The 23794-nt window shown below is 47.3% G+C and overlaps 1 protein-coding gene across 1 annotated transcript in view; it reads left to right on the top strand.

The window, feature by feature from the left end:
- Positions 1-23794, top strand: part of NEDD4L (NEDD4 like E3 ubiquitin protein ligase) — a 342953-nt gene that overhangs the window by 237617 nt on the left and 81542 nt on the right. The window lies entirely within an intron of this gene.

Raw genomic sequence — 23794 nt, 5'->3', positions numbered from 1 at the left:
TGTATGTGCCTAGGTATAAATGCCTACACAGCTCTTTACAAGGTTTCAGATTCTACCTTCAATTATGTGTGTCTGTATGTGAGGACATAACTCTGTACCTACTGTGGGGCTCAAACTCACAGCCCCTGAGGTCGAGAGTCTCCTGATCTCCTGACTGAGCCAGCCAGGCACCCTTCAGATTCTACCTTCAATTAAATTCTACCTTAATGGCTCTCATCAATCTGAAGTCTTATCCCAGCATTGTACGTATAATAACATTGATATTCATAATTTCCTTGGTAAAGTTAATTGAGGTGACTTTCAGGAACATCATTCCTTGTCCATCAAGTTCCCATGTAACAGAACTAAGATATCCATCTGTTTGTGTTATTAAAACAAAATACCCCTAACTGCCAACTCTCTAGTGGTCGGATAGACATTTTAATAAATTAGTAGTGTTACCAACCAGTAGGCTGGCATTAGACTCCGGATGCTTGGAGCCAGGTTACGTGCTTAGCGCAAAGTAGGCGCAATAAATGTTTGTTGATTGAATGAATAGGCAAAGAAATGACTAACGGGCCAACACTGATGATACAGCTTAGTAACAGGAAGTTCACTAGGGGAAGCACGGTGTCCAGATTTCTTCTGCTAATCTTAGCACAAAATATTATAAAAATAGGTCCACGTTTATTGTTGGGCCAAGCTAAAATAGATCCAGACCGATTGTTTGGGCTTCGTAAACGCACGATAAAATAGACGTCAATCCCTGTCATCCACACGATGCCCTGCTCTCGCCGATAGAATCTCACCCTTGGCAAATGTGGCCTGGTAGCCGGCCTGAAAACTCGGAGGTCACTCCAAATGTATATAAACAACGCCGGCCAGGCCCAGAGCTGGTAGAGCATCTAAAAATAGAGAAGTAATCCCTTATCTTGTTGCCCATGAAAATAGTGTTTATATGAAGCAACACTATTAGAAATGACGTGTGAGAAAAGAATGTCTGCGGTGTCTTCTGCCGTTGGGAGCGAGCAAACAAATTAGTGTCACTTTGAGGCGCAGGATTAGTACCGCTGGACCGGGGACTGAAACCATAGCCAGGTTCTCTTTGATGAGCAGAAACTGTTGATTCCTGCAGCCGTGCAACGTTCTGTCTTGTAGAGACTTGTCCTCTGCCCTGTTTTTCCGCCGGATGTCCACTGAGAAACCCGCCGGTGATGGTCATTGAAAAAGAGAGGTGCATTAGCACACCCCTGAATCTTAGTAGCTGAACACGCCGCGAGTTTGCTTCTCACCCGTGCTCCTTGCCAGCCCAGGTCGGCAGGCATTCCGATCCAGACGGTCACGCAGACCCAGCCCAGCAGAGGATTGCTCAAGAGCGCTTCCCAGCCTCCACTCTGGGTTGACACTTGTCACCTCTTGTCTGAAGGCATTGGCCAAAACTAGTAATCTGTCCCTGCTTGACTGCCAGAGGCCTGGGAAGCATAGTCTTCTCCGTGTCTAGAAGGAGCGAGAACTGAAGAGCAGTGAGCAACTTGGGCAATTGGTAATATTTTCGTATTAAAATCAGCGAGAGTCGGGGCGCCTGGGTGGCACAGTCGGTTAAGCGTCCGACTTCAGCCAGGTCACGATCTCGCGGTCCGGGAGTTCGAGCCCCGCGTCGGGCTCTGGGCTGATGGCTCGGAGCCTGGAGCCTGTTTCCGATTCTGTGTCTCCCTCTCTCTCTGCCCCTCCCCCGTTCATGCTCTGTCTCTCTCTGTCCCCAAAATAAATAAACGTTGAAAAAAAAAAAATCAGCGAGAGTATGCTATAAGAAGTACTTCACCATAGGCGCATTTTTTAATGGGCTGATTTAAGTCAAATTCCATGTCAATTGACTACTTTCTGAGCCCCCAGAAATAACAGAGTCTGGCTGATTTCCCGCTGTACCAACTTAACTGGCACACAACGAATGGATTTTTGCCTGTGGTATAATGTTTGCCTAAGAAAGCACTCGTTTTTATGTTTGGTATTTTCCAAGATGCTGATCTGTCCATTCTTAAAACTGAAACATGACTGGGTGAAACTAAGGACAAAAAGCTTGCCATTGAGAATTGTTGATAAATAGGAATTTTCAAGGATTTTCCCCCTGGATGTAGTGAATGTTTGCCAGCAGCTAGGGATGGCAAAGATAAAAGGTATTTCATTTTCCAGGGGCGCTCGGATGGCTCAGTCAGTTAAGCGGCTGGCTTCCGCTCAGGTCATGATCTTGTGGTTGGTGGGTTCGAGCCCCGTGTCAGGCTCTGTGCTGACAGCTCGGAGGCTGGAGCCTGCTTAGGATTCTGTGTCTCCCTCTCTCTCTCTCTCTCTGCCCCTCCCTTGTTTGCACTCGCTCTCTCGTTCTCTCTCTCAAAAATAAATAAACATAAAATATTTTTTTTAATACTTAATTTTCCTTTTCCTGCCCCTCCTACAAACCACAACAACACACACACGCACGCACGCACCCTCTCCCTGCTTACTTAGGAAGAAAAAAAAATCCAAGTCCTCCTCTTACACGGGACAGAGCCAACTAAGAAACTAGGTTGCGTAAATGGTCCGGCCGTCAGTTACCTATAAGCTGAGGTGGGAGAGGCAACATGCTAGGACACAGACCTGGGGGTTCCCGGGAGGCGCTGCGAGAACCCAGACTCACGGGTGTTAGGTAGCGTCCACTGGGGTGAGGACCAGTGGCCTTCACTTCCAAGAGCACGCAGGGAAGCCTGGACTTGAAGGATGAGCTGGCCTGGAGTGAGTTTCCTCCACCTCCGTCCTCACCGCTGCCTCCGTGACTTCCCATTTCCCTCCAGATGCCTCAAGGTTCTCTGGGCCTTGCTTGCTCAGGTTTCCAAGGCATCTTCCCTTGGGCTCTCCTGGGTTTTCCCATTCCAAGGAATTGGCCGTGTCTTGGGGGCGTGGGGGCTCCTTTCTGCTGCCTCCCCATCCCGGTTCTTCTCCCCTTCACATGGGCCCCCTTGGCCCCTCTCTGGGCATCCCCACAAGCCTTGCTGTCTTGTAGTAATTTATGTGGGCCTTGCTCCTGGCTCATATTGCACTCTATTGTAGTTACAGATACTTCTGTGGATGTCCTGTCCCCTCTTCCTTTCCTCTAAGCCCCTGTGAGGTAAGACTTGGTTTAGGCATTTTCTCATACCTCGTGTTGTCCGCCGTAATGCTTTATAATGTGACTAAACGCTCATTGGGTTTTAAATGAATTCATTATATATTACTCTCTAGTACAAGTAAGTCTAGGGAACGTTAGCTCCCACAGCCCTTAGAAAGATGAATGCCTGTTACAGTAGGATTCAGTCCGGAAAGCGAGATCTTTTTGTCCATAGAATGTTCATCTTTAAAACACACGAACTGACACCTATGTAAATTTTTACTCTCTTTTAGGAGTTTAGCTTATGACAGCCGAAAATATACTAACCTGTACTTGGGGTAGGGTATACCTAAAGTCCTATTTTTCCCTTGAATCATTTTGCTGGGTTTTATCTGACCCAGCTGGGTGACGTCCAGGGATTTGAGAGCAGTGGTTCAGAGAAACCGGTCAAACAAGACAGGAAAATTTGTACTTGACCAGAGCAAAGTTGGTCACTGATTCCCTGGTGCTCAGATTTGTTTTTCAGTCGTGGGATAGTTGCACCATGGATTCTTCATTAACTGTTGGGTCATGTTTCTTAATAAAATGATTTTACGATGGTAAGATGAGAACCGGCCCGTTCTCTTCTTGGCAAAATCAGTGCCATTGTAGTTACTGTACCAGTCTAGCTGCGTTTTCAAAGAACAAATACCTCTAAAATAATAATACATCCCCCTTCCAATAGCAAGAAGATGACAACTCGTGCACACGGGGTAATTATCATGTCATTAAAAAGCACAGCGATTTTAATAACCCAGGTTGTGTGCAATAAAGCTCTTCTTAAGAATACATCAGCCCTGTGCTGTGATCATGTAATAATAAACTTCTCTCTATTTACACTCTTACCTATTTAACGTTTTAATTAACAGAACCTAGTCTTTGCAAAAATCTTAGTGCTTTTGACTCCCGAATCCTCTGGTGTGTAATAATGGGTTGTGATTTATTTTCGACAGTCTTTTATATACTCTGGGTAAGGGAATTTTGATCTTAGGAAAGGTTTCATATACCATTTGTCCTCAGTGACGTGAATGGCCACACTGAACTTCATAACCTTATGCCGACTTTTTACGTTCGCACAAGGGAAATCTGATCATGAATCGACATTACAGAAATGCATGTCACGCTTTCTGCTTGCTTCTTTTTCTCAAAATAAGCTAAAGGGTTCCCCTTCCTGCTACCTTCTGGAAATATTTTCTCACTTAATTTAGATAACCAAGGCCATGAGAAGACTTTCATAATTCATGGCGGGGTATCTTCTCAAGACTCTTGAATTCGGTTTGATTCGGATTCATTTTTGGATCCCCCCCCGTTTTTTTTTTTTAGAATAAATTGCATGTGGGGTTGAGGGGAAACACTTTTCACTGAATGCCTCCAATTTCAGTGTCTTAGTTTTCAGCCAAGCAGCTGTTCATACAGATTTCTTAGGAAGTGGCTAAATAAAAATACGACAGTTCTGAAATGAACGAAATAGCTGCTTTATTCAAAAACTAGCAGCTGCCGGGGCGCCTGGGTGGCGCAGTCGGTTAAGCGTCCGACTTCAGCCAGGTCACGATCTCGCGGTCCGTGAGTTCGAGCCTCGCGTCAGGCTCTGGGCTGATGGCTCGGAGCCTGGAGCCTGTTTCCGATTCTGTGTCTCCCTGTCTCTCTGCCCCTCCCCCGTTCGTGCTCTATCTCTCTCTGTCCCAAAAATAAAAAAAAAAAAAAAAAAAAAAAACTAGCAGCTGCCAACATGTGACTTGAGTGCCATAAGTATTTGTTTTTCTTAGATCTTCTCATTGTCATGTCTTTGATTAAACTACTAGACCAGGTTCCTGTTTTCTTTCAGTTTTTGAGATCCTAGGTGAAAGCCCATGGAGTGATTTCACACTGTGTATTTGTCTTCTGTTCTTAACTGATGGTCACCGTCGTTAAATAGCGCTAAAACACCAAACAGGAACACAGCAGCCACAGCAAAAGCCTCAAGTATTTGAATGGCCGGGGGAACTTTATTTTAAAAGAAACCATGGTTCAAATAGAACTTTATTCCCTCAGTAGTCTTAAGTAGCTCAGGTAATCTCGTGGCTTCAGAGACCATGTAAGGAGCACAGAATCGTGATGGATGTTACAGCATATGCCTGTGTCCTAACCTTTTGAAGAAAGGCAGTGGTAACGGACTTCTGTGTAAGTTGATGTACAACCAGCGGTGGCTGTTCATGGGCACTCAGGAGAGGCAAATGAAAATAGGGGAGAATTTCAGCTACTGAGCAAGGAAATTGCTGGCAGAAAATAGAGATTCTGTCCAAGGATCCTTTAGGTTTTATGGGGGGTGGTTGGGGAATAGTTGTTTTAAACAGACCTTTGAAGGGGTTTGCAACGGAGAAAGGTATTTCATTTTTGCCTATGGCTTCTTACGTGTTTCCAGGAAGAAAGTTCCTCCTGATGTGTGAGTACAGATGAAAAGCATTGGGCAGAATGGGAAATTTAGTGGTGTGCATCTCGACCCTGTTAATGAAGTCGTAAAATGATGTTGGGGCAGACCTTCAGACAGTCTCCGGATCTCTCTTGCAGAATTTGAGTTTGGCCCACGGAGATAACGTTTTTATTTTGGTGGGGGCGGGGGAGGGCGGTGCCCAGAATAAAGGTTTGTACGGACCCTCACAACACCGTTAGTCAGGAATTTCTTTGGGTGAGAACGGAATTCCCCAGGCAGTCCAGGCTTTGCCGGACCGTCTGGTCAGTGGATCCAAGGGCAGGGCACCTCCTTGACCTTCAGTTCTTTTCCTCCTAAACTTGTTTCTGGATTGCTCTTTGCCCATTATGCGTTTCCTATGGCTGCCGTAACCAGTTACTACAAATGTGGCTGAAAAACGCAAGAACTTATTCTCTGACCGCTCTGGAGGCCAGAAGTTCAGAATCAGTATTAACCGCACTGGAGGAGGAGATCAGGGCTGCGCTCCCACTTGAGCTTCTGCGAGAGAATCCATCACTTGCCTCCTCCCGCCTCACGTGGCTGCGTGGCCGTGGTCTCTGTCTCTGTGGTCATGGTGTCGCCACCTCTTCTGTATCAGCTCTCCCTCTGCATTTCTCTTCTGAGGACACTTGTGATTCCATTTCGAGCCTACTTGGATGCCGTGGGGTAATCTCCCCACCCCAGGATCCTTCATTTAGTCACATCTGCAAAGACCTTTTTCCTCATAAGGTGACCTATACAGGTTCCAAGGATGAGGACCTGATACGTTCGCGGGCCATTTTTTTTTTTTTTTTTCCAGCCTGCTACAACCCCGTTTTTGACAACTGGGACGGTGTCTGGAGAGAGCCAGAGAGTTCAGATTCTATCCTCCAGGGTCATTTTACTCCGAAATTAAACAGTGATTATTGAGAACATACTATGTGTTGGTGCTGTTGCTAAGACACAGACACACAAAACTAGGCCCGCCCCAGGGTTGTTTGTGATTTTGCTGAAGGAGAAGACAGGTACATGTAAAATGAGTCCCGGGACGAAGGTCGCGTTCGAGCCTGAGAACCAGAAAGTGGTACACTAAGCCGCGACCGTTTGAGCCTCTGGGCCTGCGTACTCAGCACGTACCTCTCTGTGCGCTGGAACATTTGACCCCAGGGATATTGGGATCCTCGCGTCCAGCCCCCGCCCACCTCCCACCCCCGTCTATTTCCCATCCCATCGTTTTTTCCGGTCTCTGGGTCTTTTCCCAGGAGCTGCCTCCTGCAAGCGTGCCTTCCTGTGTATGTTCTTTCCTGTTTGTTGTGCTCGACGGTGCATTGTCTGTTCTTTAGTTTCTCTTTCTCCAGTGAAATAGCAGTTCAGATTCTTGAAGGGAAACCACCCAGAGATAATGCGTCTGTGCGAACAAGCACGAGTGGAATCGGCTCTGCGAATCAGCGATAGAGAAGAATAAAATCAGTGGAACTTAAGCTTACCGTAGAATCTACGACAGTGTCCTTTTACACCGTTCGGGGTCATTTGAATTCACCTGCATGAACGCTACATGTCTTAGTGAAAATGCAGAAGTACGCTTTTAAAAAGGACAGTAATTTTTTTCTGGATGTGTTTTAAAGGGCCCCTGGATTTCTCTGTGTTGCCAAGGGCATGACACTGATAAGAATTCAGGGATGCCTGGTGTTGGGTTTATCTCTGTGACCCTGGTCATCTTAAGTCTCAATCTGCAGGGACGGCTTGGGAAGATAAAGCAAGCTTGAGTTTGAATGCTGGGTCTGTCGCTCCCTGGACATGGCCCTGCTTATGGGCGACTGGAGCTACTTAACTTTTCTAAAGCACGCTTTTCTCATCTTCAACATAGGGCTAATAATGGTACCTACCTCAGGCTTTCTGGGATGACTAAATGAGCTAATGCATATGAAGTGCTGAGACCATTGCCTTAAAGTTTGTCTTTTCCTTCTCTCTCCCCTTTTTTCTTAAAAAGAAAAAAAAAAGTCTATTTACTGGCTCTGTTGAGCATTACCACCCCAGGTAATCAAACACTGTCCTGTCTGGTCCCACCCAGCGAGCACATGATGACAAATTCAGCATTTCTTGGGATACCATTTCACCTCGGAATATAAACCAAGCTTCTAAATTACATTTTATATGACAATGTCTCCCTGTATTTTCGTCCCTGGGACTTCTTGAATTGCAGCATAGCACGTTCCGTCCAGTAAAACTCGAAATGAAATAAATAAATGGTTAAGTTGCGGACTGTAGCTAATAATGATCTGTACCGTGGCCGAGGATTAAAGAGCCGTTACGTTTAACGATGACAGTTGCCTTCTAAATACTTACCTTTAATCAGATCACTCAAATGCTTGCATAAACTTTTGCTTCTCAACTATGGTGTGTGGATGTGTGCGTGCACACGCATACACACGCATCCGTGTGTGCGAGAAGGTCGCGGAAAGCATGCGGTCGAACACAGTTTGGTCTAGGTCGAACAGCAGTTGTTCTGGAGTTCATGATTCTGCCTTATTAAAATCCTGACTTGAATTTCAAGTAAAAAGATTCCTTCCACACTAAGCCACTCATGCAGGAGAAGCAATTAGAGAAGGTGTCACCCCACAGTGCCTTTGTCCAGTGGCCAACTTGTGTCTGAAGTCCCCTTTGCAGGGAGAGGGACAGAGGCCAAGTCTGACTGAAATGGGTAACTGTGATAGATTTATTGGCTGCTATAGACACCAAGATATTTTTTTTTTTAATCGACGATGCATAAAAAGAAATGCGACACGTCCTAATGAATCAAAAACCTTTTCCGGGACCTTTGTATGAATTGAATGTATTTTGGTTTCTTTTTGAAAACTGAACTCTGAAGCTGGTCTCCATCACCGTGCCTTTGAAAGGCCCCCAATTATTTTCTGTGGGTGGTAGACCCCACTGAACCACACTTTGACAGCTTTACAGGTCTTGAAACAGATGTAATTAAGTTGTATTTCATAAACTGATAAGCAGCTGCCTTCCCTGCACTGGCCCCTTTTAGAGATAAATTGGGATTAGGGTAGTGGACACTTTAGAAGAGACTCTCGGAGGGCCTGGGTGGCTCCATCAGTTGAGCGTCCAACTCTTGATTTCGGCTCAGGTCATGATCTCACAGTTTGTGAGTTCAAGCCCCAGACGGGGCTCTGCACTGACAGCACGCGGCCTGCTTGGGATTCTCTCTCTTCCTCTCTCTCTGCCCCTCCCCTGCTCCTCCCCTGCTCTCAGGAACTCTTTCTTTTCTCTCTCTTCTCAAAATAAATAAACTTAAAATTTTTATCCAGCAGAAAATGAAAAGATACAAGAATTGGAGGTTTTACTTTGAATATAGGCAACCAAGGCTGGGTGACTTTCAGAATGTCCATACGTGTTGAGTGGGAATTCAGATCTTGGCTGTGCTATTTAGCACCTCTCTGATCTTGGGCAAATTTTGCTGAGCCTTCTTTTGCTTTAGTTTGTCATCTGTAAAATGGATGTTAGAAGGATGAAGGGAGACAAGTTGTGCGGAGCACTTAGAATGTGCTAATATGCTAATTGTTGACTTACAGCTGAAAACGAGCCATGTCCTGCAGTTAGGAAGGTTGACTGCACCAGCTTACGTAGAAGATTGTTCCTGCACTTTGTTCCCTTGAGAAATGTATCTCGGTTTAATCCTGCCTCCCATCTGTTGCTTTTGATACATCTCTCTTCTCCCCACAAAAGTTACTGCTTATCCTGACATTCGCTTGTCAGTGTCTATATTATCCCCACTTTGCAGATGAGGAAACAGAGGCTTGGATGAATGGGCTTTGATGAGGGAGGAGGTTAGGAATTACGTGGGAATGTAATTATATTTTCATGTGCCTTTTTTGTGTAGACCTGTGTTCAGGTGAGGGTCGTGAACACATAAACCGACTCCCAAGGACAGTCTCCAAATTGTGACTCTTTCTGGTATTCTCTTTGGGGGAAGTACACCGTAGAATGACAATTTACTTGTCAGGCACCTCCTTTATTAAATGTCTTCACAGGTACAGTAATAACGCATTGGATTATATCTATTCACATCCCTCCCCTTTGAGGTGCCCAGAGGGGCAGGGACTTTGTTCCAGGTCAGAGAGAAAGCCCCAGAACAGTTCTGTCAGGGTTTCTGCTGTTGGGTGGCAGGGTGGGGGGCGGTTGTGCATTGCAAGCTGAGATCTGAAAATCACAAAATTAAAACATGCCTACTATCACGAAACCATGGTTTTCCTTAGAGATTTTTGTGGGGAAAAAAAATCATAACTCTTAAGCCACGGAAGTATCGTGGAGTTGAATGCAGAATTCCCATGAACATTCAGGGTGACCAAAAATCTTGCCCTGGACCCGAACCCAGCTCTGGAGGTGACTCATCTCTGCTGTCAGTCACTTCCCCCCATGCCCTGCTTGCTGTTCCCTGCAGGTGACCTCCAAAGCTCACCGTTGTGCACTTGTGGGGGGGGGTGGTGACAACGTGATGATGTCAGTGAGGACTCATCACGTCCCTTTGTCGCCCCTGCTAGTGGGGAGTATTAGCTTAGGAGCTGGGTGTGAGAATGAAGTCCCGGGATTAGTGCCTCCTCAAGCCCGGGTCCTTCACAGACTGTTGGGTTTTGCTGTGTGGCCCTGGGATCCTGCCTGTGTTCGTTTTCTTCAGGATTATGGGGTTAACGCTCTGGACACCCAACGTGTACCTAAAGGGACTCTTTGCCAGTTGAATAGCCTCACAACAGATCAACTTTTTAGAATAACAAAGCGGGGGCCATTTCTAAGCTTGGACTAAGCTTATAGTCTTCTTTGTTCCTTCATCTTGGTCCTTAACATTGCATTTCAGTTTCATGTGTTTATTTTTTTTAAGGGATAGTTAATTTTATAAGAGCTCACTCTGTTTTTAAAGCTCTTTCATCCATCTTTGCCCTCACAGGATAGAGCAGGGCTTCTCGAACTGCATGTGCTATAAACTCTTGGCAATTCAAGAAAAGGCTTTTGACCGGACACCAGACTGAGGAAACCACCGAGTTTCTGGAAAGAGCTGTTGGCTTTCCAGTTGGCCAGGATTGGCAGGGACCCCACTTCTCCCGTTTCTCAGCTCTCATTGTTTTAAATATTCACTAGTAGCAGAAGCCTCACAGCGTTTAGTAGTAACTTGCACAAGGCTTCCACATGCACTGACCTTTGAGATGTGTAACCGTTGACGACATAGGAGGTGCAGGTGGTCACAGCCCCATTTTCCGAGTGAGGAACCTGGTCCCAGGGAAGGCTCAGTGCCCGAAGTCATCCGGCTAGTTCGTTCCTGAGCCAGGACGGCACCCGGCAGTCTTTCCCCCCACGCCTCTGAGGGCTCTTTGCCCTGGTACTCTTCAGAGCCACACCCGTAACTTAGAAGCCCTCCTTCTAGACCGGGCACTTCTCAGAGGTAGCATTTGCCTCCTCTTTGAGTCAGTTGATGCGAGGCAGACTGTGCCACATGTGTGGGTTTCAGGGCCAGGACGAAGGTGGGGCCTTAGAGAGGCGTGAGGGCTCAGAATTGTAGTCCTACCATCACCCCCTGCTCCGGGGGCCTTGCTGGGCTCATTGTGGTTCCGGTGGGTTTCACAGGCCACATGGATTGGCATCTGCCTCTCGCACCGCCTGTGGGCACCCGAATGAGTGGTGGTCCCCTGTGATGCTTAGAAAGAGGCACAACTTCCCTCTCCTAGGTTTACCTTGTGTGTTAAGGCATCAGTAAAGACTTGGACTTGGGTGCCTCCAATGTTAGTTCCGTCTTATCTGAAGTATGCTCACGCTCTGTCTCCCGCGCTTCTGGGACCCCTGGCTTGGGCATCAGCTCCCTGTGCAACACAGCTCCTTGTTCCAGGAATGTTTTCGGCCCAGAGCTTCATTTCCTTCCTGATTGATAACTGCATAGTTTTTGCTGCTGTTTTTTTAAACGCAGCTCAGGCGGGGACTCAGCCTTCAGCCTCCGTTCCTCAGGATTTTCCTGGTACCCGCAGAGTGAACTATGTCACGCTCCCGGCGCATCCCATTAATTGGAAAATAGGCTAGTGCGTGTAGCTTTGCTTGCAGACCTCTCTTTAAAAAACCAACAAACAAAAATACTGCGGGAGGTGAAAGGGAAGCCAGTTGAAGGATAAGGACGTGATAACTTTCTTCGAAGAAGTGATCGAGCTGTCCCATTCCCCGTGTAGAGTGATTATCCCTTAGGAAACAACACAATATTGTGGAAACAGATCTACCGCATTTGAGTCGTTCTAGTTCAAGTCTCAGCTTTGACACTTTCTAGCTAGAGAAAGTTCTAGTTACAGAAGCTCCCTGGCGCGTTAGGGGAGTTGAAAAATCGGCGGATTACCAGAACGTTCTTTCCAGAATTGTCCAAACATCTTTGGATGAACACCTTACAGAGCATGTAGGAGGAGGGAAGTGGAATTAGACAGTGGTTCTCAACTGGTCCTGTCCGCACCTCCACACACGTACATTTGACAGTGTTTGGAGACATCATCTGGTTGTCACAGCTGGGGGATGGGAGTTGCCACTACACGTTGTGGGTAAAAGCCAGAGGTGTTTCTAGAAACCCTACAGAACATAAAATAGCCTGTCAGACAAAGAATTATCTCGCCCCAAATGCCAGTGGTGATGAGATTGAGAAACCTTGAGTTACGAATAACATTTATTGAATCTAATTGTCCCCGCTTATATCCAGTGACTATGGAAAATGTCCCATTTCACAGATGAGAAGATTGACCTGTGGTGGTGATTTGGTTATGCAGTTAGCCTTTCTGCTGGCCTAGGTAGTGAGTGCTCCGTCATGTATGGTCAGAACCAAGCAGAGTGAGCGCCTGCTGGGGAGGGACAGGTAGATCCACTAGTCTCAGATGTATGTTGCACTAAGTGACTTTTGAGGTCCCTCCTGAGAATCCCATTCTCTGATTTCTATTTTGAAATGGGATTCGTCTTTTTACGGCATCAGAGTGGCAAGCAGGTAGTTCGTGGCCATGATCAGTGAAATCCCTATGTTTTGTACACCTGTGAGTCTTACTAATATCCCGGCACTGTCGGACCAGAAGGCTAAGTCTCTGAACAGGAGCAGCCAAAATGCCTCCCCCTCCCCCTATCTCATCCGCGTTCTAGGCCCACGGAGTTAATTTACCAACATATGTAAATGGGCCCAGCAGGTTGTCCTGTGGGAGGACTATAGAGGCACAAATGAGGGGAGAAGAGGAGGAGAGGCAGGGAGAACTATTTAAACCTTTAGAAAGATTGCAATTCGATGTCAGGTTGCTCATCAGCATAATTCTGCCAGTTTCGCAGGTAAGTGCAGTTTCTCTCGTGAACAAGGAAAACCTAGAACTTTACTCCGTGGCTGTCAACCCTGGCCACAGATGAGAGTAACCCGGAGAGCTTTTGAAGCACGCCTGTGTCTGAGCCCGTCTGCCAGAAATTTCATTATCTCGGGAGAGGCCTGGGTACCTGACTTGTTAGGGCTTGTCAGAAGATCCTAATGTCCACCGAGGCCTGGAGAACCCCTGGTTAACTCCACACCTCAGTCCTGCCCATCGTGCTCAGAAAGACGTAACTCAGGTACCTGTTGACATTATTCTGTCTCCAGGAGACTGGAAGGAGGGCTTGTGTCCTCCGTATCTTGCAGGGAGCGGAAGAGGGGACACACTCTGGTCTTGAAATCACACCTGCCAGAATCCTCAATTAACATAAGTTTCTCCTCATCCTTCAAATTTCGTGTTTTAAATTGGCCGGTAATTGTTTGCATAATTTTTTTGCAAAGCTTGGAAGTTTTCCTCTCCAGACTGTTTCTCACCGACACCGTAGATAGAAAGGGGGCGATTTCCATTTTCAACTTTTCGTTTTTTGTTTTCACTTCCGTCGCCGTCTAAAAATCCTGTCTGTACCTTAGAGGAAGAAGCTTTAAATACTTAATGAGCTCTGAGGGAAACTTTTTAATAACAACCCAGTTAATGACCTGACACCTTATGATGGATTATGTGCCTTGAACTGTAGTCTCCAGACATTTTTGCTTAGTGAACCTTATGAAGAATTTTGAAGAACGGTGTCTCACACATTAAAAAAAAATTTTTTTCTCATACATTTTTGACACCTGTAATTTATCAGTAGCTCAGTAAGTTATTAGTCCAGTAGCTGCAAAAGATATAATTTCTAGTGTATTGAGTGCATGAAAAATTTGGATTTTTTTCATTTTGCAACTACAGACATGGCTCATTTTATGGAAAATATCTGCCACAAAATTAACGATCGTTCCTTATTATTTAATACAGTCAGCCATAGGAGGCTTATTTCCTATCACTAAAAATCTGACTTCATCTTAAAAATCAAATAAAAAGAAAATTGGGCAGATGGTAGATATGCGAGACACTGCCATTCGGTGTCTTGAAGGAGCCTGTCCCCCAGGCCGTGGTGAAAGAAGATGGGTCTCTCGTGTTCTGTCTTCTCTCTTTGCTCCCTCCGGGGCTGTACGTTTTCAAAGCCTCCCTTCATCCCGTGCTTTTTACACCCGGCCAAATGCGTGCTGGTAAGCTTCAGGAAGGGTGAGGAGTAAACCTTTCTTTGGAAAGCAGGGGAAGGGGAGCTGTGGTTTAGGTAAAAGCAGGTAGGGAAGGAGAGGCAGCAGCAGAAGACACTGTTTCTCGGGCAGATGGGGTTTAGGGAAGAGAACATATGGAAGGATGTAGAACGTGATTTCTTTAAAACCACCCGTGCCCAACTTCTCAGAAGGTCTTTGTGTATCCACAGAGGCGGGCACACTCCGGTTTGAGAGTCCCACTTTGAAAGATAGGAAGGGGGTGCTTCGTAAGAATAAAAATCACTCCGTTTCATTTCCTTTTCAAACTTACACTTTGCTCATTTCATTGTTTATTAGGATATAGATGAGGGGCGCCTGGCGGGCTCAGTCAGTGGATGACTCTTGATCTCGGGGTTGTGAGTTCACGCCCCACATTGAGTGTGGGGATTGATTGAAGATAAGATCTTTTAAAAAACGTGTAGATGAGAGAAGAACATAGGCAAGAATATGCACATGACAAATCCGAGATTATGTCCCGTAGGAGTTTGCAGGTCGCAAGAACTGAACCTGGCAGGTGTCACCCTGAGGAGATGCGGAGTTGAGGACACAGCATAGCAAACTGGGATTTCCTGAGGGGAAGTGAGGAGCCTGTGCAGGGTTTTCCTTAAGACCCTTGTACGTGAAGTTGTCCGCTCTGTACTGTGCTGGTGAGGCCATGGGCTCCGGAGCCAGACTGCTTGGGGTCACATTCTGGCTACTACTGACCAACTCAGTGACCTTGGGCAAGTTCCTCAACCTGCAGACGATAGTCTCTGGCCCATCATGGGAGAGCTACGCAGTAGCTCGTTACGCTTTGCAGTCTCGAAGCCCTTTACCAGACTATGGCTGGAGCTCCTCCCCCCGGCGAGCTTCACTGGAGTCCCCTGGCCCGAGATGTGATTGCGGCCAGAGTATGGCCAGTGCCGAAAAGAGAGTACTAAGCAGGATGGGCCTGGGATTGCCGAAGCTCAACTCCAGGCTGTCTTCATGGCACCTTTATGAACAGTCAGTGTCCTCGTGGAAACCTGTAGAACTCCAGTTCAGGATTGTCACTCGCTGAAATGCCAAGAACGAGACCACATTGAGTTCCATGTAACCTCGTCGTCTGCTTGAGTACCTTATCCCACACATGCAGAGCCATTGGCTGGCCGGGCAAGGGGACGACAGATGGACGACTGCTGGTTTCAGATGCTCTGAGATGTATGAGGAAGAGCATGCTAATGAACCCAACATTGAACTTGAGGTTACTTAGGTTCCCTTTTCCCCAATATCCCAACGACCCTGTTCTGGCTACTAAGGGCATCTGTCGTGAACTTCTGCAGGTGATTTATTAAGGTCTCTTCTTTGGTAGTTGAGTTCAGAGACAAACCGCAGAATCCAAAGATGTCTCTGCCTTATTTTTTTTCTCCTTTATACATATAATCTATTATTTAAATTGCTTGCAAAGAAATTTGATTTTAAAACTTCCTCAGAGAAGAAATGAGATACTAATCTTGAGGAAATTATTCTGAAATCTTAGGCAATTGAAACCTTAGGAAGTCGTAGGATAAAATCAAAAGCACAAAATTAAACAACATGGTGTCATTAAATGAACCCAGTGACACATTTTCCTTTTATTTATTTATTTTTAATGTTTATTTCCGAGAGAGAGAGGGAGAGGGGGGCGGGGGTTGGGGGGAGAGTAGAGAGAGAGGGAGATACAGAATCCGAAGCGGGCTCCAGGCTGCGAACCGTAGGCATAGAGCCTGAAGCCAGGCTTGAACCCACGAACCATGAGATCGTGACCTGAGCTGAAGTCGGATGCTTAACTGACTGAGCCAGCCAGGTGCCCCACACGTTTTCCTTTTAAATTAACTTCGAAATGCAATCTCAGGTCAGTTTGCTTTGTAGGAAGGAGAATACGTATGAATGTTTACCTTATTTTTAGCAGATTATATTCATTAAAATGTTTTAGTTTATTCAGCAACTAACTTTTACCAGGAACGACCGTAATGCCTAATGTTTCTCTGCGTTTGCATTATTTACAAAGATAAACTCTCCTTACGAGAAACTGTCAGGGTCATTGGTGAGGCTGGGCAGCTCTGAAGCAGCTGTAAGGGATAATCGTGATGCCAGGCTGTGCCCCAGACTACGTAGGGTGACGGGCTGTGGCCTCTTCCCTCCCTGGAAGATTAGATGATTGTGGGTGATGGTCCGTCTTCCTAGGTGTACGTCACTAAGCTTGTCTGGATGAGGGGGAGGACCTCTCTTTGCAAACAGGAATGGAGAGGAGGTGAACATCAGGGTGGCACACGGTGCGGGTAATGACCCTGCCCCCACGGGTGGCCCACTGCCTGAGATGGGACAGCAGCCTGGCCACACCTTCCCCTCACACCCCACCCCCCCGGGCCTTTTCCTCCACCATCTTGTGCACTTGCTTTGTGTCACTGTTAAGTCAATGACGTCTCTGTTCTTGTCGCTGCTGGGTTCACACTAACCCTGGCTCCCAAGTGCTCCTCTGGGCCCCATGGTAAGGACTTGGCATACACGATCTGGCCCGTTCCCTCATTCCACAGTGACCAGGAGAGTCCAGGAACAGGGCGCTTCTGAACTAACACTGAGCCTTCCCCTTACCTGCGTGGTCCAGACCCTCGCACCGCCTCATCCGGACAGCCTACCCTCTCTCTTCGGCATCTTCCCCTGCAGTCACTTCTTCCAGCTGTCAGGGGACCTTTCTAAGTTGCAGTCCCTGCCAGTCGTTCCCTTCATAGTGGCCCCTGTTCTCTTTTCCTGCCATGTGCCCACATCCACAGCGTTAGCCCGGTGCCTCTGGCTGCACGCCCTTCCCTCGCGACCCCCTTCCGTTCCCCCCTGGCCAACTCCTGCTTCGTGACCCTGCTCAAGTTCCTTTGTGCAGGTGTCCTTGCCCTTGACCCTTGGCAGATGGAATCCCTCCCTCTGTGCTGGGCCCGAGGCATCCCGTCCGTGCCTCTGATATGCAGCAGCAGCTGGGGTGCGTGGTGCCTTCCTCGTGGAGCTGCACAGACACTGGCCGCCCGTGGCTGCTGAGCAGCGGGGATGTGGATGGTCCACACCGCAGTGTGCTGCAGGCCAGGGATGGGCACCGATTTCAAAGACTTCGTGTAAAGGAGAACGTAAAATAGCTCAGTAGCCATCTTTCTCTCGGTTACACGTTGAGATAACATCTTGGAGGAATGGGCTCAACTAAAATAAATTCTTGGAATTAATTTTATCTGTCTTCTACTTTTCACTGTGGCTATTAGAATTTTTCAAATTCTGTGGGTGCCTCGCATTCTGTTGCACAAGGCTGGTTAGTTTCTCTCCCTAGGAAACCGGGGCACCTTGTCTCTGCACCTTTACAAGGTCCCATCTTGTGCGTCTCGTCCCCAGAGTTCTCTCCCAGTTTTTACACCCCTAGAGGTGATTGGGCCCTAAATTCAGATTATCAAGTGCTTGTACTACAACGAGCTGTGATTTCCGTGGCCCTCCTTTGACCTGTGCCCTGGACTACGGCTCTGTTTAGAGCAGGAAGAGGACTGAATGTTCTTGAACCACCTCCGCCCGCTGAGGAAAGAGGGGACACTAAGCACATCTCATCCCCTCCCGTGACGACTGGGTCCCCGCAGCAGCTGGGACTCCCTCTGAGCCCACACGCGAGTGCCTTCTCGCAGCTCGGTGTGTACTTTTCGGCCTCTCCTGGATTGAAGCCGCGCCGCTCTTGCGAGGCCGGCTTGAGTCTTTGCCAGTACGGTGGTTCTTTGCTCTGTTTACCCCTTCTGGTTTGCAGTCTGAGCTTTGAGCAGAACGTCCTTTAAAATAAATACTCTTCACGATAGCACATTCATCCGCCGTGATTAAATTCTGCCTGCCTTCCCAGTGTGGTTTTCTAGGAGCCTGCAAAGGTCCCGTGGGCCTGCTCTGACATCTCGTTGACACGGAAGGCTCGTTTGTTTTTGTAAATAAGAGCTGGCGTCTCCAGGACCTACCTTGCCCTGTTTTCGTGAATGGGAAGTCTTGTCCCTCAGCTTAGAAAACTAAAATGGCAGAGGGGCGGGCAGCGTGAACGTGACGTGTGTCTTTCTGAGCAAGTATCCAGTTGTGTTTGCTTTTACGTTCTGGTGCCCCCCAGTGAATTTTGGCAAGCACGTGTGCATTCAGAGGGCATTTCATTGTTGCACCTTTTTATTTCTAGTAGAATGCCAGTTGACTCGTGGATTAAGGCAACTTCGGTGACCTATTTTAAGGCAAGTCACCTCGAAAGCCAGAGGCCACCAGGTGGTGACACATCGGATTCTGTAGCGTGTGGTGTGGGTGGAGGCCAGACTCACTGGGTCTTTGCGAGCCCCAGCCGCGCCGTCCGCGTGGCGGAGGCTGATGTCTGGGACAAGCGCAAGGAGAAACAGGACAGTCCTTCCTCCCTTCCGTGCGGCGACAAAGCCACCCTCATGCTTTAGTGAGGAGTGAGACAGCACCTACAACTAAATGCAAATTGACATTCAGGTGACTCTCCCGGACACTAACTGTTGAGGAGTTAGGGTATTTGTAACCCTTTGTCTAAAAGCTTCTGTAGGGGCGCCTGGGTGGCTCAGTCGGTTAAGCATCCGACTTCGGCTCAGGTCGTGATCTCGCGGTCCGTGAGTTCGAGCCCCGCGTCGGGCTCTGTGCTGACAGCTCAGAGCCTGGAGCCTATTTCAGATTCTGTGTCTCCCTCTCTCTGACCCTCCCCCGTTCATGCTCTGTCTCTCTCTGTCTCAAAAATAAATAAACACTAAAAAAATAAAAGCTTCTGTAAAAGGCTCTCAAGCCGTTCATTATTTAGATTATTCAGAGTGCGTACCTCTCAAAAAATAGAACCTGTTGCCCCCATCAACTCGGTCCTGGTGCTGGAGCGTGGGCTTTGGGAGGAAGCAGACGGGGAAGTCACATTTCATGGGTTAGCGGGAAAGCGAATGGGTTTTGTTTTTGTTTTTGACTTAGTGTTGTGAGGTTTACCTTCAACTTGTAAGAGACACAGAACTAGTCACGCTATAGCTTTACTCTTAAATTCTTTTTCTGTAGCTTATATTCTGATTCCTCAATACGTTTCTTCCGTGTGGCTTGAGAAATTCTAACTACGGTCTTCCTGGAAGTCACTACTTAATAATTTCTAGGATAAAACCCCAGGCAGTTGGTAGCACTGGATGGTTTCCACTTAATGTGGTTGAGTGGCTTTTAAACCTGGGATGGCAAACACACAAAAAGAAATTAATTTCACATCACAGCTTAGTACACATTCTTTCATGTGTGTTAACAGAACCCATTGTCTTGAAACTGTATGTACATTTCATGCGAGGCACTGATATTTTCTATCTCCTATTTAATTTTTTTTTTTTTTTTTTTTTTTTTTTTTTTTTGAGAGTAAGCGAGCGAGCGTGTGTGTGACAGTGTGGACAAGGGGCAGAGGGAGAGAGAGAGTCCTGAGCAGGCTCCATGCCAAGTGCAGAGCCTGACATGGGGCTCGATCTCACAACCCTGGGATCATGACCTGAGCCAAAATCAAGAATCAGACACTTAACCAACGGGGCCACCCAGGCGCCCCTTACTATATTTATTTTTTAAAAAGTGCTTCTCATGAGCTGCCAGCAGGGTTGCAATTCATGTTTAAAAATGACTGTCCTGAGGCGCTTGGGTGGCTCAGTCAAGTTAAGCCTCGGACTTCGGCTCAGGTCATGATATCAGTTCATGGGTCCGAGCCTCACGTTGGGCTCTGTGCTGACAGCTCAGAGCCTGGAGCCTGCTTCAGGTTCTGTGTCTCCCCCATTCTCTCTGCCCCTTCCCTGCTCATGTTCTGTCTCTCTCAAAAATAAATGAATAAACATTTTTTTTAAAGTTTTAATAAAATATTTAAATGGGGATAGTTATTTTAAAGGGGAGAGGGGCAGTCTTCAGTATACTGTGATCACCATTTAGAGAGCAAGCTCTAAGACCATGTCAGGTGTATGTATTTGACTTCTCCAGTAATGGAATATGGATTTTTGCTTCACCTTCTATTGACACATTTCAGGGGCTCCATTTTGCCTTGTCATTAGGTTGGAAAATATTTGGTGGCTTGTCAGAAGGGAGCATTTATAATTGTGTTACTGACTTGCACATTTGCAGCCTCTAGAACAGGACAGGTAATTAAGGTTGAAACTGACAGCATTTACCACTTACAAACAAGCACAAGAAACGCCAGCGTGAGCTGAAATCAGTTTGGTTTTCATAGGCTCATCGTCAGCATGATGCTTGATGGAAATAATTGTGTCATAGAAGTTGCCAAAAATTGATTTGATTATTGTATTTTCACAACACTGGTGTAAGGTGGCCTCGGCAACGTCCGGATGTCGCGGTGGCCTCAGACATGGTCTCTCCGGGGCCCGTGGGTGGGGATCCTGCCACAGCAGCACAGTCTGGCGTCCTTGAGACAGTCCCCTTCGCAGGCATGTAGGCCACTGATGGGCTCTCCGATCCCCGACTAGATCCCTCCTGTGGAACTGAAGGTGTGTCTTAAAGTTGGTATGTTCTCATTAGCCTACATGTTTTACATCTCCTGAAGCTTCTATAGTTCTGGCGACGGTGGGCTGGGTTTCCAAACCCATCACGTTCCATTGACTGGTGAAACATTTAAGCCACTTTCTCCGTACCATGTGCTGTCCCGTACTCGATCCCTATTTTATCTAAAATGTGAGGGCGCCTGGGTGGCTCGGTCGGTTGAGCGTCCATCTCCGGCTCAGGTCACGATCTCGCGGTCCGTGAGTTCGAGCCCCGCGTCGGGCTCTGTGCTGACAGCTCGGAGCCTGGAGCCTGCTTCTGATTCTGGGTCTCCCTCTCTCTGGCCCTCCCCCACTCATGCTCTGTCTCTCTCTGTCAAAAGTAAATAAACATTAAAAAATAAAATAAAATAAAATGTGGTCTGACTACAGTCACCCTTGATGTAAACCAGAAAGAGCCTTCCGTTGGCTCTGTTCGTGAAGTTGCTTCATCTTTGACTATTTTAGAAATTGTGTACTGTGTCAAGTGCGAAAACCTGGGAAGGTACAAGCAAAGCTGCTGACTTTGACAGCGAGTGCCCCGGGGATTCTGTCACCTGCTCCATTTGTGGGAAGCAGCAGCAGAGTCTGAACAGGAGGTATTGGCCAAGAGAACGCCCCAAATGGGCATTTTAATAGAGCCCCACCAAGTCTCCTCAAACTGCTATCATGAGAATCTCTTCCCACCCACACCGTATTGAGCCGCTGTCCCCGTGAGAAGCACGGAGCTGGCGTACCGCTTTGCTTTCCCGACAGTTAGTGAGACGCAGGACAGGCTATTAGTTTGGAGCCCAGACTCCGACACGAAGTGGCCCGAGTGTAGCGCCTGCCTCACTACTATAGCCCTGAGCGGCAGGTGCCTGGGCAAAGCTGCATGCACTTGACCGGTTTACAACTCCGATAACATCTCCCCAGCAAAGCAGCATGGGCACGTCGGTGTTTTTGCGACTTGTTATTAAGATGCACTTAGGTGAACGATTGATGCGTCGCTTTTCAGAGATAGGAGGGCATCAAGCCCCTTCAAGGGAGCCTGTCTTCCTCTGATGTTTGTATCCCCTGGCCTTTTCCTTCACGGGTAGCAGGAGGGGACAGGGGGCAAGTGGCAACACCACACTATTCATGTTAGGTAGACGAACAGTTTATGGTCAGTAGTCAACACGCTTCTGGTTTTTGTTAACATTCACACTAGCTTTATAATTAAATCTGTCAGATGGAGAGCAAGAACACTCCCCATCACTTTGGGCAGCAAAGATGTCTGCCTTTTCTGGACCTTCTGCCGATGGCTACTTTTGTTGAGATCCACAGCATTAATTGGCACCTGTAGCTTTGTGCTAGATGAGGTGTTTGCATGCTGGGTTGTAGCCAAAGTAGCCAAGATTAAAAAAAAAAAAAAGTACAGGAGAATCGCATCATGAGGACTGGGGCTAGTCTCCTGCTTTACGTACACCTGGCCAGTGGTGACTTTGATTTTTTTGCTGTGCATCGTCTAGGGGAGATGGATAGCTATCTAGTTAATCAAATTTTTTTCTTTTTTTTTTTTTTATTTTTTATTTTTGGGACAGAGAGAGACAGAGCATGAACGGGGGAGGGGCAGAGAGATGGGAGACACAGAATCGGAAACAGGCTCCAGGCTCCGAGCCATCAGCCCAGAGCCTGACGCGGGGCTCGAACTCACGGACCGCAAGATCGTGACCTGGCTGAAGTCGGACGCTTAACCGACTGCGCCACCCAGGCGCCCCAATCAAATTTTTTTAAATGACGTAGAAGGAAATCCTGAGCTTGGAGCAAATCATTTCAGTAAATCTCATTCATGGTTACCAACTGCTTCTTCTCAAATGCAAGAAGAGAAGTTTTCCAAGTACGTTTAAAAAGTAGTTTCTGGGCGCCTGGGTGACTTTGAGCGTCCGACTTTCCCTCGGGTCATGATCTCATGGATTGTGGGTTTGAGCCCCATGTTGGGCTCTGTGCTGACAGCTTAGAGTTTGGAGCCTGCTTTGGATTCTGTGTCTCTCTCTCTTTCTCTCTCTGCCCTTGCCCCGCTCATGCTCTGACTCTGTCTCTCTCCCTTTCTCAAGAGTAAGTAAACATTTAAAAAAAAAAAAAAAAAAAAGGTTCTGTGAATTAGAAAATTCCTCGGTAAACCAGCAAGGAGTGAAAACAAGAACCCAGGATTTGGGGTTAGGAGGTCTGGATTCTCTCTTGGGCTTTTCCTCAGGCTAGCAGTGGGACGGGTCGGATTTCACCTGAAGAACTTTCCAGCTTTTAGGCATTTTGAATATGGTAAGAAGCTGCGTGTGTTTATAAGAGGGTAACAGACTTCTACGCCAGGGTCACCTAAATGTCCGAAGCCATGACACAAGCACCTTTACAGGACGTAGTGTCAGCGAGACCTGTTGAACACCCTGTGGTCCAGGCCAGTGTCCCCTGGACCTGAGTTAGGACTTCCCGGGTCTGAAAGGGGGTTCGTGAGCTCCTCCAAATGAATTTCATGTAGGTCTCACGTCAGAAAGATGAATGCTGTGTGGTAGGACAGAGACAGGAAGAAATACGGTGTGTCCCGAAATTAGCCAGCAAACTCAATCCATGAACTTGGATTCCAGAGTAGTGTACTTATAAGAGTGCAAGTTTGAGGCCGTTTTTTAATGAGAAGTAATTTGTAAGATTTATTAATCATTAGACTTTTACTCTCTCCCTGGACTCTCAGCTCTCAGGAAGCTCTTTGTAGCACTTAAATATTGTTAGAATGTTCCCAAGATGTCACTACTGTCTCCTGTGTGAACTGGGCCAGCTGTGCCCCCAAACCCTCTGTGGTCCCGCGTGTCCCTTCCCGTACTGATCACATGCTCCCCAGTTCCTAGAGCCGATTTGTTTCCATTCTGGGGGGTCACGGACACCCTGCAGGGGCTCGGGCAGCTCAGGTTCTGGTGGACCACGCCCTGGGCTCCTCCCCGTCTCCCAGGCGACATCTGTCTGCCACTCATCAGGGCCTTCTGCCTTGCACGTATCCGCACGGACGCTGCACTCCAGTGTCAGGCCCTGGCCCTTTCTATTTATAAAGAAACTTTTTTTTTTTTTTTTTTTTTAAC

This window comes from Lynx rufus, unplaced genomic scaffold, assembly GCF_022079265.1.
Source record: "Lynx rufus isolate CCGP_SWC_20201006 ecotype Redwood Valley unplaced genomic scaffold, mLynRuf1.p SCAF_20, whole genome shotgun sequence".
Classification (NCBI taxonomy): Eukaryota; Metazoa; Chordata; class Mammalia; order Carnivora; family Felidae; genus Lynx; species Lynx rufus.
Note: the sequence above shows the minus strand (reverse complement) of the source record. Positions and strands in the feature narration are given on the sequence as shown.